The 19,137-nt window shown below is 41.6% G+C and overlaps 1 protein-coding gene across 1 annotated transcript in view; it reads left to right on the top strand.

Annotated features, from left to right (window-relative positions):
* Nucleotides 1-19,137, top strand: part of LOC122620741 (mushroom body large-type Kenyon cell-specific protein 1) — a 60,830-nt gene that overhangs the window by 13,046 nt on the left and 28,647 nt on the right. The gene's annotated exons all lie outside the window — the stretch shown is intronic.

Genomic DNA, 19,137 nt, shown 5'->3' with positions numbered 1-19,137 from the left:
TTCGCGTTAAGAAAAAACACCTAGGAGTCTGGCCAAACACACAGAGGGAAAATTAACATAAATTGCAGGGATCTTTTTTTCTGGTTTCTTTTTTCTGTTTTTTGGCCTGGTGTCACCCTTGGATATATATATGTGTTCCTTTGGCTCCTGGCGGCTGCTTCAGCCTTATCCTTTTGCCTGAAAACACTCATTTCGGTTTTTGAGCACGTTTAGCACGTTGCCAGCGATCCAAGCTAAAACCCAAAGCCCAAACCCCATTAAAATGTTAAATGCCCTTTGTTGTTGCTGGGCGAGTGGGCGGCTTTACATGTACATATATATATATGTATGTACAAATGCCGCTCTCCATGTACAAAGCACAAATATATACATATATATATATATATAGGTATAGGTGTAAGTGTATTTTTTTTCCTCGCCAGCCAGCACACAAACACATCGTCCTTGCCTTGCGTCCCTGTCTCGTGCACTCAATTACTTCCTCAATGCGCTCCATAATGCTTATCGTCCTTGTTTCTAGTTGACATTCCCGCACAAACACAGAGACAGCAGCACCACTTCCAGTGGTTTTCCACCCCACCCCACCACACCCCCCAGTCACATTTCCGACCCACTAGGAAAACCCTTAGCACATTTTTCCAGCGACAATTTTTGCTCGGCTCTCCGGCGACGGCGACGACGACTTCGTTGTCCTCGCTGCACGAAGCTGCAGCAAAATGTGAAAGAAGCCAGGACGAAAATGGGAGAAATACAAAAAAAAAAGAAATATAACGGATATATATGTATGTATGTATGCACGGGTGTCTGGCGTTTTGGGGGTCTGGGTTTCGGGTTAGTTCTAGCCAACATGGGTTAAGAGGGGCCCCCAAAACGAAGTGCTCTGCTGGAGATAACGAAGCGCACTTAAGCACACGCACACTCGCACACTCGCACACACTCGCACACTCTCACACCCACACACACACACACATGCGCAGGATGGTGGGTGGTTGGGGGGAGGCGTTATCCCTACGAAATATATTGCACAATATAAAAATTGCAGACGATGAGTGCCGAATGCGTTTGCCGAAAAGGCAGCTTTGTGGGTGGGAGGGAAAACTACAACTACAACTACAACTATAGCTAACACAAAAACAGCAGGAAAATCTACTACAACAATTGGGAAAACGAACGAAGCCGAACCGAAGGACGAGCCAACGAGCAGCGAGCGTTTGGCTCGACTGTTTTTGTGGCCGATTTTCGTCGCCAACGAATTTTCCTGCATTTCTTTTTCTGACTTTTTCTCCTAGATTTTTTTTCAACACCACCACCCACCCACCCAACTAACCCATACCACCCCTGCCACCCGGAAAAACGATGCTGATCGAAGCTGAAGAGGAAGACAAAGACGTCGTTGGTTGGCGTAGGTTTTGGTTGGGTGGCTGCAGTTTTCTGGTGGGTCAGTGGGTGCTACGGGTGGTTTGGGTGGCTTCGGTGGGTTGGGTGGCTTGGGGCATAGTGTTGATGGGAAATCTCGCCTGTTGCATTTCCCATTTCCCATTTACCCACCCAACTGTTGTTGGCAATGGCTCAATCAGTGAATCAGTGGTGGAGTTTCATTTGATTGTAATGGGAGCCCATCCACTTGTGGATTCAGGTGTGTGTCCGTGCCCGGTTGGCCATCTGTATCCATCTGTATGCGAAACCAAGCGCCGGCATAAAGGAGATTACACTAACCAAATTATATAAGCTGCATAAAGGTAATTTTCGATGGCAACGGTTATGGGCGGAAATGTGTCTGGGGATCAGGGGGCTTAAAGTGAGTTTTTATTAGGTATCTCTGCAAAAGTAAATGACGTGGTATTTTAGCAAACATATAGTAGTGTTAAGTTGGTAATATAAGGTACTTAATTTGGGGAAAAGGAATATTAACTAAGTTTAACAAGAAATCGAACTTAAATGAGTATGTTTATAATTGAATTTAACTCTCTTTAAATAGACACTTGTAAATCAAACTTATTTTCTAGATACCTAAATCAAGTTGTTTCCTTTGGACATAAACCACACCTCGATTGCTTCCGCACAAGATTTCCGTGGGATAATGCAATCTACCTGAATATAGTAGCAATAAAGAGCTCAGGCAAATATTTTGCTAAGCTTATATTTTCTTGCGAAAAAGTTATCCAGCAGAAAACAAACCCCAACAGGGATTTAACTTGTTGCACAGTCGCCGCTCCTTCGCTCCTTCCGCAATTCTCACCCGAATCCTTTCCCTTCCATTCAGTTTGTTTGCCTGGAAAACTACCCCGCCCTCCCCCCGCCACCCGATGGGGTGTAAACATATTAAAAAGCCAAACTTTTCCTTTGCCTTTATTTACAAAAAAAAAGAAATACGACAAAAAATAAACTAAAATAAATAGAGGAAAAAATCTCGAATATATAGAAGAGAAAGAGATGCATTATAATGATGGGGTGTGGGGGTTAGTGGTGGCCGAAAGCAACAAGCTTCTCATACATACATATATACATACATATATATATATATAATTTTTTTGCAGCTGAAAGAGAGCGCAGAAAGTTTCCGGGTGTGTGTGTGTGTGTTGGTGTATTAAGAAGCAGCAGGTGTTGGGCAATATTGTGGGCCATTCCCACACCTCCGCGTAGCGTGTCTCTATGTAGTGGTCGGGTTTTGGCCCAAACCATTGGCCACCCACCGCCGCCCACGTTGCCAAACGCATCTTTCGATTACGCCAACAACAAGCAACAATAAAGAGAAGGAGAATAGCGTTGCAGGCGCCGCTGTCGGCGTTGGCTTTTCCTACCATTTTCCCCCTACCCCTATTCTCGCCGCTCCATTCGGATTTTCCACCCACCGTCTTTGGCTGTAAGAAGGCATTTTTATGCCAGAAGGATGCAACAAGCGACGAGGACAACGTCGCGTCTGCCTGTGTGTGTGTGTGTGGGCGTGGAGGGGGGTGGCTGTGGGTGGGCAATCCAATCCTGGCCAGCTTTCATGGACTACGCAATAAGCACTCCACCTACTTTCCAATGTCGGGCGAACTATTTTGCTCCTCCTCCTCCTGCTCCTTATATTTTCTGCGCTTTGCCTTTGCCTTGTTGAATTTTTTCCGGCGGTTTTTAGGTTACATTTTTACGAGTTTTCTCCACTTCCACTGCCACAGCCACATCCACATCCACAGCCACATCCTCATCCACTTGTTGTTGTATTTTGCGAGGATGACGCTGCAAGCGCCGAAGGAGTCGCCGGGCGACGCCATCGTCCTTCGTCCTTGGTCCTTCGTGTGAGGCAGCCAAAATCGTATTGGTGTGTGTGTGAGAGCTTGTGTGTGAGGAAGCGCCACAAGTGGGTGAAACACGGCGCGAGCGAGAGGAAAATAGCCAGAAAGAGACGGAGCGGTGGAAGAAAGGGAGGCAGATAGCCCGACCATAGTTCGGTGCATTTGAGCCACCCATCGCATCCACTCCCACAATTTCCCGATTTTAGCCACCCCACATCGGTTTTCTGGGTGCACAGAAATTGGAAAATAGATTTTTTGGTTGGTTGCCTTTGGCCGGTTTCCTTCTTTGCTTCGCCCGTTTTTTTCATTCATTTGGGGGTTTCTTTTTTCCTGCGAAAGTGGGATGGTAAGTGCACAGAGAAAATATTTTATAAAATAATAGATATCAATTATACTAATAAGAATCTGGCAAATAGTCAAAAATGTAAAGAAACACTTATAATAAGTAATAATTGAAGATCATATAATTGTTGATCATATTACGATCAAGAAAACATAACAATTTTGTTATTATTTTGATTTCAATTTTAATGTTTTATTGTTGGAATTTTGTACAGAAACTAAACGTTCTTGTTCTCAGTGTGCTAGATTATGTAGGTCGAATTATAGTTGAAAGAGCCTTCAAATGTTAAATGAATAAAGCAGTTATTCATGGCACATATAAAAGTATAATATTGAAATGCATAGCATTTTCTCGCCGTGCAGCTGGGTGCTGATGCTGGTCAACCGGCCGGTTCTCGCCAGGAAGTCAGTAAGCTTGAGGTGGACTTTGGCTGCACATCGTGGGATGGGGATTGATTGAGAATTTGCCTTGGGTTCAAGGTATGGCCAGGACAGTGTCCCCCTCCCCCCCTTTCCTTCGCAGGACAAACGCCTGCCCCATCCCTCCTCCCCCTTCCCATCGTTTTGCGGACAAGACGCAGGCCAACATTTTTTCCCGCTGCATTTTTCCGAGCTTGGGCTGCCTTCGTCCTTTTTTCGCCAGAGAGGAAAAAATGAAGCGGAAGCACGAAAAAGCACAAAGTTAATGCGAAATGGGAGGGTTTCCAGGGGGTTTTCAGGGGGTTTTTGGGGAGCTAGGAGGAGCTAGAGCGCGCCAATATGGCGCTAAGGACATTGGGCAAAATGCACTGCAGGAAAAAATTGCACATTATATGTAGGCAAGAGTGTGTGTGTGTGTGTGTGGGTTAGGGGGTGGGGAAGAGTAGCGAAGGCAAAACAGCAAAACACACAAAAACAAAATGGCACAAAAAAGAGAGAACAAAAAAAATGTAGTCAACTGAGCTGGCTGACTGCGGAGGTGGGTGGCAAAAGCAGTGGCTGGAGAGGGGGGTTGTGGGCGGGGGGAGGGCGGTGTTTTTAGGTGGCGGGAAAGTGGGAAATTGGGTGAGCTTTGAGTCTGAGTTTCGGCGTCGACTGCGCTGCTGCCTCGTTATTTTGCTGCTGCATTTGATTTTCGTGCTGAAAAAGTTTCGTGTGCTCGAAAAAAGTTTCGTCGCTTCGTTGACGTCGTCGCCATTCAGCCACCCAGCCACCCACCCACCGCCCACTGCACCACCCCCTTTTACGTACTATCTATGTCTGTGTGAGTGTTAGTATCTGTGTGTGTGTGGATGTGGGTGTGCAGTGTAGTTTGAATGGCATTTGGGGGGTGGCGGTGGGGACAACTTGGGTTTGGGTCCTTGCAGCAACATTTGGCTGCACTCGGTTGGCTGGTCTGGCTCCGTCTCGTAGTTTGGTGGGTGTATCGGGCATTTTTGTCGAATTTGTTGCTGCGAAAAGGAAAACTGGGAAGGCAATGGCTGCGCAGCCAGCGCCAGCAGCGACTGCACAACTATTTTCCCGTGCATTTGGCGTCGGCATTCGGTTGGCATTGTGCAACAAGTGAGTTTGGCAGCAGCCACCAGCAGGACGACAACTTTGAATTCGGCAGCGAGGGCCTCCGAAAAATCCAATCTTACTCAGGTGCACAAATCGCACATCCGAATGAAACGGAAGTCTGGCAGAGTTTCAACTTGATTTCCACCGATTGAAGCAACAATTGGCGCCAACTGTTGCTGGCCGCCTCTTCGCGATTTTCTTGATTGACTCAACTTACCACCACTTGTAACCCTTTTGAAAAGTGTTGTGCGCTTTTGTGGGTCGCGAATTGTGAAGGTTCGTGTGTTTCAGTGTGTGTGTGTGTGTTTGTGGAAATTTAATTAAAGACTCTGTCGTCGAGTGCAACGAGATAATTTATGTGTAGGCATTTAATTAAAGCGATCACACAGCCATTTTGCATACACCGAGTCGAAGGCACAGACAGAGACGACACGAGGCCGTTGGACAGAGACGGAGCGAATGATAAGTGTGGCATATGTGTGTTAACGCTTAATTGAATTGACTGAATGAAGCAGCCAAGTTATTACCTTTTTTTCGGTGCTAATTGCATGTTCGAGATGTCGAGCAATGAGCAGGTGAGTTGGTAAACTATTTTCATACAGTTCCATTCATTCGCCACTCAAAAGAGTTCTGTTTGAATGGCCTCGGTGCTTACAGTTTGAAACCTAATCTAATGAAGCTTAAATGTATGGAAAATAATACACTTAAAATCAAAACAAACTCAGTGACTAGCTCTTTGTTGAACTAAATGTTATGTAAACCTTTTATTTCTATTCACAATGGGAACTAAACATTAGAACATAATACAAGAAGAATTATTTATTATCGTTAGTACTGGATCTAAATATCTAAATATATTGGTCAAGAAAAACTAATATTTTTTAATGTTTTTATAATTAAAAATGCAAGGGAAATAAGGTTCCTGAATTGATTTTGATAATAACTAGTTAACTTTCTCCAATGTTGTGATTTATCCAAGTACAAATATTTCAGAGGCTTTTAAAATATTTATCCAAGTACAAATATTTTAAAAGCCTCTGCAAACTTCACTCAACCAATTTTCCATAATTCAATTATCACACTCATATAAACAATTTAGTCACAGCTAACGTGCTGCAACAACAATTTACCCAAAAACTATTCCAGCGGGTATAGTTCACCTTTCAAGACGTCTCAACACATATGCAAATCTATTAATTCTCTCCAAACTTTCGTTGCAAACTTGCAAACCATAAAAGCCATTTAGGTGGCAATTTGCACAACAAACGACACATTGAAAAGGGCAACGAAAAATCCATGCTCGCACCCAAAAAGGAAAACCTTCAAGAGGAAAACTTACACAACTCGACTCGTCGACAGATTGTGTAAAAACACTTGGCAGAACACTCTTAAAATATGCACACAATACCCAAAAACTTCGAGACAAGGTGTATACGGCATTCTTGTATGCTTGTACGAGAAAATGTTTTTTGGAGAAGAAACCCCAATTCCCAAACCTGCTTCAAGGAGAGAGAATCCACCGAAAAACACAGACAAACACATGTTGGAGGCAAAAGTCAAGGGAGCGAGCGAAACAAAACCAAAACATGCTGCTACGACACTGATGACGACGTGGCAGACGTTTGTGTGTTGACTTTGTAACATCGTTATACAACAACAAACTAGCGCACTTGTTGCATAAGTCGCAGTACACACTCACACACCCACACGGGGGCACAACAAGTGGCAGGAGCGAAAGGAGCAGCAGCATCGCCAACACAAATGCCGGCAACACAACGCACAAAAGTATGCAAAGAAAGCACTTCACACGTTCTAACAACGCAGTCGCCGCCGGGTTTTTTCGGTTTCGGTTCATGTATATATGTATGTGATTTTCCAGGGGGGGCAGGGAGTTTTCCGGCTGCTGCGCCAGTCGCGGCACTTTCGGCGATTTTCGACGAAAACCCATGTGTTGTGCGGTGGGGAGTTTGCAATCCAACCACCCGCGACTCTCGCCAAACACGCGAAGCAACAGTTGTCATCTGTCGACAACTTGTTGTTAGGAAGCAAGGCTATTCCCTCTCCCAGTTCAAGCATTTAATCCTGGGATATGTGCATATTGCAAAGCTCCTGCAATCATAGACAACCAATTTAATTTGCGTGGCACAGATTCTATCCCTAGGCATAATCCGCCCCAAAAAAGTAAACCTACATGAAAAACAACTTACGCTCCTAACACCAAAAACTCATCCTTTGTTTCTTCGTTCTTCGATGCCCGAAAAAAGGCGAAATGACGTCTGCACTTTTTTGTATATCCATTTTGAGCTCAGCAGGAAGGAAAAATAGAAACTGCTTGGATTTCTCCTTGTGGCACTTGTGGCGTTTTTAGCTCCTTGGCAATTGCTTTTGTGCGGACACTACAAACTGTACTTCCGTTTTATCCTCTGCGTCTTTGTCTGCAGCAGACACAAGGGATGACTAGCAAAGGGGGGTGATGAGGGGTACTGGGCAGAGACGACATCTAATCGATAAATATTCAGCACACTGCTTGTAAAAATACATTGAAAATGCATTAGACTTTGGCTCAATGGCATGAATTTTAATACGTTTGCGTATTATTTCCCCATACTTTCGCACTCTATTTTATTCCCCCTTATTTTCCTCTTTTTTTTGGATTTATATTTTTTATTTTTTGTTAGCTTAATTAATCTGAACTCTGTGTTCTGGCAGCTGTAATGTGCAAATCGTGTGCCATAAATTTGCAGTTTAAATGCGAATTCGATTGACAAGCCAGCCAAGTGCACAATTTCTAACTCCGCTCGCCCAAGGTTGACAATACGAAAAATCGACTTGATATAATAGTAGAAAAATCCAGTTAACTATTTGCAAAACGCAATCGAAACGCTGCTGCTGCTGCTGCTGTTGCTGCTGCAAGTCAACTGCCATTTGCCGGCCACTAATCAAACGTAACGAAATTGCCAGCATAATAAACACGCTTAAAGAATGAATGAGACTGGAGAGTCGAGACAAGTTCGCCTTGAGGTCTTACCAAAATGGCGTTGAAACGGTAAAAGGCGTCCGCCGGCGGTAAGGGGTTAAGAGGCTAGCGGGTAGTTGTGGGTTAAGCGGCTGAACGTCTATATGGCGACAACGGCAACAACTTGTTGTGCGACATTTTATGCGGAAGCAAAAAGTGCCAAGAATACAGCGAATTCAAGTTGAGAGTGCAATTGCCAATTGCCAACTGCCAACTGGCAACTGGCACCACAATGCGTATACGTGATATGTCGCATTCATTACGCGATCTGCTGTCGAATTTGGCGGCGTAAAAAATACTTTCTAAAGCTATTCAAGCGGCTTGAAATGTGAGCTGTGAGCAATTCGATCAATAAATTAAAAAAAATTATAGTTTTAACATTTAAATTTAACCTTAAGAAAGAAATATCTTTCAGGTTTTAATAACAGATATGCAAATAATCTAAATCTACATCTAAATATGTAATTACTGTTTTCCAAAGTCTTTTAAATTTACTGGAAAGTAAACCGCTGTCTTTATCTAAGCACTTTCGTCAGAATTCTTGATTTTGATTGAAGGCAATTCGAATACATCCCGCTTGCCACATAATGCCCAACAACAAAGAACACGCCCCGGCTGAATCATTTGCTCCAATTGCAGTCACTTGCGGCAATGCAATGAGCGAACTGATAACCGATTATCGTTGCAACAAATTGCAATAGCGAAATCTAAGAAATTTCCAATATACTTCGATACTGTTAACATACATATACGAGTATATTGAATTTACGTATATAACGCGATTGCCCACCCATAAATAAGCGAAAACAAAAACGAGTGTAATTGATTAAGGAGCATTATCAACAAGCTGGCAGTATTGCAAAAAAGTGTATAATATACGCTTGATAATTTATATATAGAAGCTGATTTGATTGAAGATGTTGTAAAAGCAGAATCAAATCGCATGTCCCAATAACTTTGGTGTGGCAACGAAAAACGAGTTGGGCCTGCCGTTGCTCAAATGTAAACAAAAGCCACACGATAAGCGAAAAAAGTGTTCATCTACTATCTGTATGTACATAAAGCGTGTGTATGTATATATAAACAAAGGAATTGCTACGTACCCACAGTAGAAAGTCGCCAATTTAAACAGGGTCAAGTATTTCGCTTTCAAAATAAATTAGGCATTTAATTCACTGAATTAGAGCTTACCAAAAGATCAACTTTCTTATAAAACATCAATAAAATATTTTTATTTTAAAAGTCGCAAAAGGTGTTTTAGTTTTTCAGGTTTATAAACTTTACTTTACCAAAATCTATTGGCAAAGATCTATTATATCCACATTTGTATTAATTTATAAGCTGACGAAGCAAATAAGTGTGATATCTATAGATGTAATATGTATGATATCTATAGAAGTGGTTGTAGACACTTATTATTTTGTATTTTTTTCATAACTGATACATCGGCGATCGAAAGATGCGTTTCGGGGGCGGGGAGCAACGAGGGAAGTCAATGTGCCTTCGTTTGCAGCATTCGCCACATGACTTTGCAACTGTTGCGCTCTCATTGTTGTCACTGAATTCACTGTTGTTGTTGTTGCTGTTGTTGTTGCTGTTGTTGTGCTGTGCGTTGTTGTGTTGTGTCAGTTGAGTCCGCTGTTGGTGTTGGTGAGCAAGGGCTCTTATGGCATGCGCTCATACGTGTGTGTGCGTGGATATGCCTTCTCGCTCGCTCCCGCGCTTGCCATATGAGATAATACCTTGAACGTGCGTCAGTCAGGTCGTTGGCGTTTTACAACTGAACTACAATTGCCATATTCATCGTTGTTGGTGTCGTAGTTGTACTAGTACTACCAGACACTAACTGGAAGTGAAATGAAAAGTGTGTGCGAAGATTTTCACACCATCCAAAAAATAAATGATAGTAAAGTGAAGTGCGCAGTTGGGGAATCGTTCTATATCTCTATCTGCCATTTGGCATTAGTCATCTCAAAAACTCAAAACAAATATCACGTTCCACCATTTTGGCCAATCTAACTGCGCACTTCCGAAGAGACACCCGAAAAACGCAGTCAAAGAGAGTGACTTATCATCACTTAAAACTTCATTTTTTGACGCAAACAAAGCCAACTCAAAGTTCACACTGTCCAGCAGTACAATAAATGCAATTTAACAAAAACCAAAAAAATAAACATAAAATAGGGGAAACAAAAGTAAGACAGCATTTAGGCTCATTAACATGAAACTCACTGAGTGACAGAGAAAGAGCAACGTTCTTGAGTGGCGCGCTTGAGTTGAGTAGCCGAAGGAGAAACTCACCACAGGAGAGCCACTTTTAATGAGCAGGAAATGCAGTTTCTCAAGCCGAATTTATTGGCGAGCTAATGCGTTTGAGTGAGTTTCGTCTTCATTTCAGGCCAATCTTGGGAATTAACCTTTTGAATTGAAATTAATATAGATAGGATATTTTACACAAGGAAAACCAATGCTTAAAATATACTAAAATATACCTACATATGTAACTGGATTCCCTAATTATACAAAATATATTTATTTTGTAGGTTAGTATTTAATATATCCTTTATCTCTTCTCGCCATTCCCCACCATAACCCCTGCACCCCACCCTCCCGTTAATTCGCCCAAAAAAAGGCAGCTAATTGCTGTGACGCCGGCAGCGCAGCGGCAGAAGTGCATTCCTTTTGCTTGTGTGCGTGCGTTAAAAAAGCGACACAGAAAATGTGGTGAATTAATGGGCGTGTGTGCATTGGTGTGCATTGTTCTAGGCGTGCAGTTGAGTGTGCCTGTGTGTGTGTGTGTGAGTGCTCGATTCTGAGTGACTTTTCAGCGAGAGCACTTTTCAGTAGTGAGCTGCACTTCTTGGGAGGACTCAAATTTTGGCAGCTCGTTGCGCAGCTTGGCAATTTTTTTATCAACGCGCGCTGCACTCGAAGTGCAGTGCAATTATTGCAGTGCACTCGTATTCTCTCCTTCTCTCTTCTTCTCCTCCTCCTCCTCCTGTCGCTCTCTCTCTCGCCGTATGTCTTGTTAACTAAGTGGGCTTGTGTGTGAGTGCGGCTTACCCCGTTACTCCTAAAGTTCTCGCGACTGCGCTCTGTGGAAATAACTCAATGAGCGGAGAGGACTTTGCTCTCTCTCTCTCGCATAAAAGCATTCTAGTTTTGCAGTATGCAGTTTTGCCGTGTGTGTGTGTGTGTAATTGTGTGTTTTCCGTGGTGTTTTTCTTGTTTTTGCACAGCAAAAAAAAGCGGCGACGTCGACGTCAGCTCGGCACTGTGCTGGTGTCTTCGTGTTGTTGTGATATAATTTTGCAGTCGGCTTCGGCAGTCGCAGAAATACAACGCATCCGATATGCAACGGAACGCATTTTCGGACGCGGCCCGAGTCGTTCCGAGGTGTAGCGTCCGATTCCGATTCAGATTCAGATTCCGACGATCGCGTATATCAATCGTAAAGCATTAAGCGCATTGCCCATTTACACGCAGTCCATAGGCGAAAATCGTTTGCCATTGATAAACACAAAACACGACAATTGCCGAAAATCAAAATATATATCCAAATAAATGGCCAAGCAACATAAACAAAGTGAATAAATTAGCTTACAGCGAAATTGAATAGAACCTTGCCGCACAAAATGCCGACAACACGAATTCTTAATAAAGTGCATCAGCTACATGACAACAACATTGTTACAATAGTTACAAGAAATTAAACAAAAACAGTGAACTCAACAAATTATGCATTTACAAAACATCAACAAACTTCAAAAATAATTGAGTTGAAATATACTCTGCAAACAAAACTAAATTGCATGCAAAAATTACAAATAGTGAACTAAAATTTTCGAAAAAATATAGAATGTTGTAAAAAACATAACTTAAATAAAAATTTAGTATTATCAGTCTAAAAACAGTGACACTTGTATGCCCAAAGAGAACTGTTAATCCCAACAACGCCATAGAATCAATTTTCCCCATATTAAGTATACGCCGTGTGTCCTTTTTTTGTGCTTCTCACGCACATTCATCGGCGGCATCAATCGCCCGCGTTTTGTTTGATTTTTTCGGCATTAATATAAATTGCAATCGCCGCTTGTCTCTTGTTTGCTCTGCGTTAACGTGCGAGCGTGTGTGAGTGTGTGCGTGTGTGTGTGCGAAAACGCCGACGTTGCCGCCGACACAGACGTCGCTGCCGCGGTTAACGTCGCCGTCGACGTCGCTGTCGCCGCTGTCATGCAAAATGCGGAAAAGTTTTTTTCGCGCACTCGCAAATTTTTATAGAATGCATTTTTATTTCGGTCTTTTGGTTGAATAGTTGCATTGCCCAGCTCAAGTGCGTGTCTCCGGTTGATTGACTATGTGCGCCTGTGTGTGTGTGTGTGCCTGCGAGCGTGAGTGTGTGTGTGTGAGCCTGACTTAATAAGGCGGCCCATTGTTCAATAACAATTTCGCGTTTTTAATAATATTTACCCGGGAAAAACCTTAGTGAAATGTGAAACAAGCTCAATAAATACAGTTTTCCAAATAATTGAATGTGGAAGGAAACTCATATAAGCATCAATCATCGCATTTCACAACTCGATTCTTCATATATCAAATGCAATCTGAAAAGGACACAAATAATTTCAAATTAGCAAGAACTCTAGAAAATTAAAGAAAATTTTTAATGGACAAAATGTCATTATAATTCGCTTAAAAAATCATTTACGCCCTGCATTTCATATTTAAATGCCGTCTTCGATTCTCGTTCACTGCACCCAAAAACCTGCTAGAATCTTGGAAAAAAAAGCGGAAAAATAGATTGAAAGGTCCAAAAAAAAAAGTGGGCAAAAAGATGAGAGAAAAAAACCACAAAGGCAGCAGCATACAAAATGAACTGTAGCCAAACTTCTGAAGCAGCAGCAGCAGTAAAACAAAACAAACAAAGAAGCCGAAAAACAAAAAAAAAATGGATGAGAATTGGAGGAGCAGCAAAGAAGTAGCTGCAAGTACACAGTAATAAAGTGTGTATTTTTTCGGGTAGTTCGTCGTCGCCAACTTTTCTGTGCAGGCAAATGTAACAAATTTTTGTCAGTTTCAATTTTCGTCGGGCGCTTGAGGACCATCACCCCCCTATCACCCTTCCGCCGCCCGCCCAATTTCCAGCATTTCCACCATTTTCACCGCCCATGACAATGGCCAGGTCGGTCGCCAGTCTCCAGTTGCTGGCATTTACTTTGCCGTCGGGCTTGGCGCACAGCATAATGAACAAAAACTAAGAGCGAACAGAAAACAAAAAAAAAAAAACCAACAAAAAAATCAAAAACCCAAAAAAAAATTAAAGTAGAAAAAACGAGGTGGGGGTGAGCTGAGAAAAATCAACTCCCAGATATGCTAGACAAAAAAAAATGGCAAATTAAATAGCCGAAAAAAATGTAGCTGCAGCTGCGCAACATCAATTGGTACACCGCCGCCCCTTCCCCTCACCCGGAGCTTAACCCTCACCTTGCCCATCCAGTTGACCATTGGATTTTCCTTACCTTCCGTTCGGTTTTCCTTTTTTTATTTTCCGCCCAGCTTCTACTTTATTATTTTATTTTACGTTTTTCGGCAACATCCTCCGCCCGATACCCCTTCATACTCACGAAACTTAAATTACTATTTACAATGGTATTCTTTCTTTTTTTTTGGCTGCATTTTGTTCCTTTTCTGATTTTTTGTTCCGAACTTGCCAGGCGAATTTTTCTATATATATATGTATGTATACATTTTTTATTCGCATTTCTCGCTGGCATAAAGTTTTTTATATTTTGGAAGGGGGTTACCAAGTTGATGCTCTGCTCCGCCAGCTAATTTCATTTTGGGCGAGTTCAGTTCATTTTTTTATGCAGCTGCTTTCGGTGGATTCCGCTTGAAATCAAATCATCTTCAGGCGGCTATCGAAATAGAAAATCGCCATCTTAATCAGATTCCCCATAGCATACTTTAAATAGCAACCATGTTTGTCAGCGATTTCAAATCAAAAGCCAGAAGAGTGCAGTGAATGAGATCATTTGGGCCACACGTCTCGCTTTTCGCTTCTGTTAACAACGATTTCCATATTTTACATTTTTTAGATATTAAACAAAAACAACAACTGCAACAGCATCGGCTACACTTTTGTTAGTAAATTTCTGTTGAATTAAAATACGAAACAAAACACATGAAAAAGTGCAATCAAAAAAAACAAATATTAACGTTAAACGAACTAAAAAAAGAAAAATAATTAAAAAAGTAGCCATTACTTTTGAATTGTTTTCAAATGCAAAAGGAAAAAGGTTCGTAAGCAACAAAAAAGAAAAAGTTAAATGCTAAAGCATTTTGATAATGCAACATATCAAAGAGCCAGAATTTAAACACAGAAAAAATAAATAAAATAATTAATACACAAACACGCGGGGCAACTGTCAAAAAATCTACAACAACACAAAGTGCAACTTTCAACAACAACAAAATAAGTGCAGCAGTACAACAACAACAACAAAACGCATTACACAATTGAACATACAACAAACGACAAAAAAAAAATAGTAATTCAACCAAATAAAAAAAAAGCCCGAAAGAAAAATTCGCGTTTCATTTTCACGCGCTGCATATAATTTACTCTGTGCTCCACATATATATTTATATATATATATATAATAAATAAAAACCAACCAATAGCCCAAACAAAAAAAGAAATGAAAAGTCCGCATCAACAATAAAAATCTGCCTGCATTTTTGCCTTTTGTGTGAGCTGCCCACCAAAACGAGAGAAGCACTTTTATCGTATATAAAAATTATATACATCGCCGGGAGGCGCTGCAGCAACCCACTCCAAGCCAGGGTTGCCACGTCCTGAGCTGCTGCAAGCCCTCCGCAGCAGCAGCAGTTGCAGCAACAGCAGCAACAGCATCGCAGCAGCATCAGCAGCAGCAGCAGAGCGGCAGCCGCCGCAGCATCAATTTGGCTTTTGGGCAGAGATAATTTAAGACAAATATATGTGATGCTATGCACATCAGCAGCTATGAAATATGTACGTATGCCAAATTGGTTCTCAAATAATCGCCAATAAACTGCAAATATATTTAGTGATTAATTGTAATTAATGAGTCATAAAAAATTAACGAGTTCGTGATTAGCTTAGTCACAATTAGATATGCGATCCTCAGCTCCGATGCGCATGAATCAATTAGTGAATAAAACAAATTTAATCGTTTTCCCACCTCATAAGAATATGTTTCAATTGTCTACTTTAGGTAAATGACACTCTATCCTTTGACAAAAGTTGAGCAAATTATCAACATATTCTTATACTAGTACTGTATACTTTCAGTATCAATAATCATTACATATTGGCGGATCTTTAAGCCCTTTCTCCTTCAAGCGTTGTTCAGGTTCTACGATCGCTTATCGTTCGGCAAACCCCGAAAATGACATGAATGTACACTGAAATAAGTTCGTAATAATATGTGCAATGCCTCACTGACATTGTCCTTCAGCGACAGTGCGATGTACGAAAGCGAAATGTGTAAACAAAGATACACAATGGTTGGTGGTGGGGGGGGTGGGGTTTTCGAAGGGGGGGCGGACTGGGACTGGGTGGGGCTATCAGAGGCGTCACAATGCGATCGCCGCAAGTACAATTACATTGAGCAATACTTAAGGACAGAAGTTCAAGCAACTGTCGAGTGTAGACGCATAGATACACAGCTACAGATACTTTGTATATTCGTGGCAAGTGAGTAGATATCCGTGCTGTATCTGCGCAAGTAGAAGTTCCATTCAGAAATTCAGAGACAAATATCTCACTAGTTGGTATCTGCAATAACCGGAAGCCGTGCAAACCAAACGTTTCGTCGGGTTTTTAGCCAAGATTGCTAATTTGATTCACAACTATGTGCCGGCCATTATCTCTGCCCAATAATCTGAGCAATCTGAATCTGCGGAGCGGCAGTTCTTATCAGTGGGGCCCTGACGCAGCCGTTTCTGACCCAAATTACGACAGCTTTGGCTCGCCCCATCGAGCCTGATACGTGGCGAAATCTGAAAAATGCAGCAACAACAATACGCGCTTAAATTTAAGCAAGAAATTATTGAACAAAAAATATTATATATATACGTACTTTCTTATAAGTTGTCATGCAATCGCGCAAACAAAAAAAAAGAGAGCAACAAAAACAAAAAGCGGAAACATTTTGCGCTTTCTTATCAAGGCATACGAAATTGATTTTATTTTTTTTGCTGAAAATTTGCGCCACGAACGAAAATTTTTACTGACTGCCAAGTGTGGAAATGTATATTCCACAGAGACGGCCATATATTCTTTACAACAATACAGCTAGGCATACTATATATATTATATACTTGTATATATTGATAGTTGTAGTGCACGATTCGAGTCGAGTCAACGCATGGTTCAAATTATCGCAATTTCAGTTGGTTTTATTATATATTTCATTTACTTCCACAAAATAGTTGCAGTTGATAAGGGGACTGCACTCCATAAATATATAGGGTTGTTAAAAATATAACATGATTATCCATGAAATAATGGCGGTTAGAAAAGAAATCATGCAGCGAACTTTTCAGCAGACGATATTCAACCAAATGAAATCATGCCTGTTTATTTTCTGACACCAGTTCTTTGTGATTAATATCTAGTTACGTTATTTTTTCGGTGCTATATTTGTATACATTTTCCATAGATTCTTCGCCTAAAGTTCAGTTGGGTATCGCCAGTCGAAGCTTAGGTAATTTTATTGGCACACCAATAAGTTTCAAGGCTGATCAAGTTTCTTTGCCCAACGGACTGCAGCTGTTTTGGGCCATTTTTTCCTTTATTTTTTATATTAGATAATGGACACTCAAAAAGTGTTTACCATCTGGTCGCAAGATAACACACATTGCCATAACGACAATAAAAATAATAAAAGAGGTGTTGTAAATACAAATGCAATGCTGCGTAAACAGAAACGAAAACAACAACGTGACTAAAGTGTGAACATTAAATACGTTTATTAACAAAAAAAAAGAAAATGAAAGAGTGTGAAAAAAAACCTAAAATAAACTAAATAAGGCAAAAAACCCGCTGACTTGACTAGAACTTGCTGGTGGAAAAGCGGTGAGGAAAATGTTTAGTCGATCACCTGGCGCTGAACACATACGTGGATCGCTTTTTTCACTTCAGCTATTTCACAGTCTTAATGTACGAATTTCACTCGTTATTGTAATTTACACCATGTAAGAAAACAGCATGTAATGAATATATATAGAAACATTTAATTGAACCATTGCCCTTAGAAAAATGCCGCCTTAAATTAACTAGTTTGAAATGGCTTATCGGTAACTGGTAGTTAGAAGTAGCATTGCAAATTGGCTGGACTTTTATTTTCTAGTTCGAATTCCCCTTTCACTTGAGGTGCTGCCATTTACAATTCCCATTTAATCGAAGCGAAACGCATTGCCTGCATACACATGTATGTATATATCTAGACCATAATTAGCTGACGTGCATAAGCCGGGAAGAAGACACATTTAATGCCACAACAAATTCAGAACCATCAATGTCGGCGGTGGCAATCTCTTGCCAACCCGGCAAACATTTAACAAACGGAAACAGCTGTCTCGTTCTCGTTCTCGATCTTATTCTTATTCTTATTCTCATCCATTTTACCAGGCCCATGGGCCTTTTGGGCCCTGGCAGGAGGCATCTGCATATGCCAAAAGGAAGCTGCTACCAAACACTCCGCGCCATGGCAGCAATGCAGCTGGTCAGAGGTACCTGCAGCGGAGGCTAAAGTGGAGCCTGGCCACATGCGACGGCGGCGGTGTGTGCCACAGTTCTCTAGCCTAGCCAACAAATAGTGGCAACTGCCTGCATAAAACTTGGCTAACGACTTTTTTCCGTTGCCGCTCTTGACTTTTGCATTGAAAATCGTGCAATTCACCTGCTGCTGCAAGCTGCCGCGACTGCTGCTGCTGCTTCTGCTTCTGCTGCTGCAGTAACTGCAACAACAATGACGTTGAATGCATCTGCATCTAGGCAGCAGCAACAACAACAACATCAACAACATCGTCTGGTTGCATGTTAATGTTACAGCTGCACTTGCACTTGCAACTCGTCGTCGTCGTCATGAATGAGTCGCAACTTGGGCTCAAAACCCGGCTCTTTGGCTCATTCCTAGCTGCAGCAACCCTTCTTCTTCTTCTGCATCATCCGCGCCCCCGTGCAACTTCCACATGCAATTATTTTTCTAGGCTGCAAATTGCACGCTCCCTCTCTGTATCTCTGCATCTTTGTATCTACGTATCTGCGCTCGCCGTGTATCTATCTCTATCTTCGCGTCTGCTGTTGCTGCTGCTGCTGCTGTTGCACTGCTGCAGTTGCTCCTTGGGTCTTGACTGCCTTTTTGTTGATTTTACAAGGTGTGGAATGACTTTGGTAGCGCCTCATCGCCAGACTTTAGTCACAGTTGTGGTTGCCACAATAGATCGAACATTTTCGGAGGTTTATTTGAAATTTATTATATATTCCTTATTATGCATACAAACTTTGTATGGTTTAATCTGACTTCAAATTTATAATGTTTATTTAATAAATATTAAATATTTCTTCTTATTTCTTCTTTAGATAAGTTTGTGTATCTTGTGTGTTTAAAGATCATTATGGCAGTTTCAAAAGTAGTAAGATACTGCCGAAATATAGCGATATTCTTTCTCTTCTAGCTAGCATATATAGTATATAACTATTATGCTGACCATCACTGTAAGCGTTTTCCTGTGGCTTTGGCTTTGGCATTGGATTCGCTTTTGGCCACGGCTTGGTTTAAGCCTGCTCCGAGACTTGGCCGCACGTTTATGGTCGCGTTTTAATGTAATTGTTGTTGTATTACAGCAAATTTGTAGCCATTGGATTGTTGTTGTTGTTGTTGTCGGTGAGGCCTTTGCAGTTGGTGTTGTAAT

The sequence above is a fragment of the Drosophila teissieri genome, chromosome 3R (genome assembly GCF_016746235.2).
Source record: "Drosophila teissieri strain GT53w chromosome 3R, Prin_Dtei_1.1, whole genome shotgun sequence".
Classification (NCBI taxonomy): Eukaryota; Metazoa; Arthropoda; class Insecta; order Diptera; family Drosophilidae; genus Drosophila; species Drosophila teissieri.
The sequence above is the reverse complement of the archived record's forward strand: the minus strand, read 5'-3'. Positions and strand labels throughout refer to the sequence as shown.